The sequence below is a fragment of the Nicotiana tabacum genome, chromosome 20 (genome assembly GCF_000715075.1).
Source record: "Nicotiana tabacum cultivar K326 chromosome 20, ASM71507v2, whole genome shotgun sequence".
NCBI classification, from domain to species: Eukaryota; Viridiplantae; Streptophyta; class Magnoliopsida; order Solanales; family Solanaceae; genus Nicotiana; species Nicotiana tabacum.
The window spans coordinates 57,584,322-57,586,358 of record NC_134099.1 but is presented as its reverse complement, the minus strand read 5'-3'; positions in this window follow the sequence as shown (position 1 = coordinate 57,586,358).

Genomic DNA, 2,037 nt, shown 5'->3' with positions numbered 1-2,037 from the left:
CTCATCTTCCAATTACCTTTCCCAAAAATTGCCCTCGGTCTTATCCACCATCCCCAACAATGAACACCCACTCAAAGATCACGATGCCCAATATTACCCCTCAAAGGTTGCCCACAAGGTTCCCAACTCATACAAGCAGGGCCCGCGGGATGAGCTTCATGGTGAAAATGAAAAGTTCACAAGAAGAAAAGGGCGAGATGGGATACTCAGGAGGCTGAAAGGCATAGAACAATTCTTAAAGAACAAATAAGTAAGGGGAGACCAGGGTAGCATGGCTTACAAATAACTGTCTGTATCCCCTGGCGTTCGCCTACCTGCAGGGTTTGAAGTGCCAAAATTTAACTTGTATGATGGGTGTGGGGATCCTGTAGCCCACCTGAAGGTTTATTGTAGTGAAATGAGAAGTGTTGGCGAGAAAGATAATTTGTTGATGGCGTACTTCAGTGAGAGCATGAATGAGGCAGCTTTGGACTGGCATGCTCGTCAAGATGTCGGTAAGTGGCCTACATTGGGTGACATGGCTCAAGATTTTGTTCAAAACTTTCAATACAAATCAGGCGTTACCCCAGACCGATCCTCCATATCTAGAATGGGAAAGAAGCCAGAGGAAAACTTTAGAGAGTTTGGGCTCAAATGGAGGGAGCAGGCTGCTCGAGTCAATACCCAGATTGGTAAAGAAGAAATGGTTGAGCTTTTCCTACAAGCCCAGGGGCCCACCTACTTCAGTCATTTGATCCCGGCCCTGGGGAAGCCTTTCAATGATGTGTTAAAAATGGGGGAGCTAGTAGAAGAGGGAATCAAGTCAGGCAAAATCATGAGTTGTTCGAAAAACATTCAGAACATCCCAGTAAGCTTGGGTGGACGAAAGAAAAACAGAAAAGATGATCCAATGGGCTTTCCCGATCAACACTTCCAGCCTCGACATCGTCCCCGTGGATATCCTTATGCACCAGATGAGCCTCCCCAATTCCACTTCTCTCCACAGAACTCCCAAAGTCGTATATCACTCTCCTAGTACCCAGCTCCACAAAATGCCTATCTACCCCCACGAGTCTACCGAAACCCCCGGGATCAGGTTTCCGGCCCAATCAAGCATTTAAGAACGAGAGGTTGTGGAAGAAGAAAACCTTCACTCCATTGGGAGAGTCATATGCCAGTCTATTCCAGAGGCTACGGAAATTGGACACGTTGAAGTCGATCCAAATAAAAATGCCAAACCCCCTTCCAAAGAAGTTTGGTTTTTCTCAAAGGTGCGCATATTGCTCAGATGCCCCGGGGCATGACATAGAGAAGTGTTGGAATATGAAGAATGCAATTCAGAAGCTTATTGATGCAGGCGACATTGTCGTGCAAAATCCAGACGCAGCAGACACTAGCCAAAGTCCGTCACCTGTGCATAATGAGACGCATATGGTGGGTATGATTTATTTTTAAAAGGAATGTGAGAATTTTTCTGGGATCCTAGGAAGTCCACGTGCTACTAAGCTTTCAACGCTATCAGGGGTTGATCTTAAGAACGAGCCGGCAAAAGGAACCCAAAAGCAATTTGTTAAGAACAATGTGATGAAGACTTGTGAAATTCCTAGTATTGTTGATGCAGAAGTTAGTGGCTAAGATGTTGAGTTGGAGGATTGGAAAGACGCTCTTTTCTTGGTTAGCCAGGGAGGAGCTTTGGTGGCTTAGTTTGTTGTCATTTCTGTTGTTCGGGTTATATAAGGGTTGTAATCCGGATATTGTCTTGTGACTCAAACCCTTCTATCCTTTTATTCTGTCTAGTTCCTTTAGTCGTAGTATCTCATTTAGCGATGTCTAGGTTTGTTCCAGGGTTGTATCCCATCTTGTTTTACTTGTTTTGTTATTCGAACCGTTTCACCGTTTGTCTAATACAATGTCCTATTTTTTGTTATTTCCAGTCATTTTCTTTGTTTAGTTCTTTTCTATCCTTTCATTTTGTCTTTTGTCTAAAATGCTGGTTCTAGTGACATGACATGCATGCAAAATTCTAGGCCTGGTCTTAAAGTCAGTTTAGTTATGAAG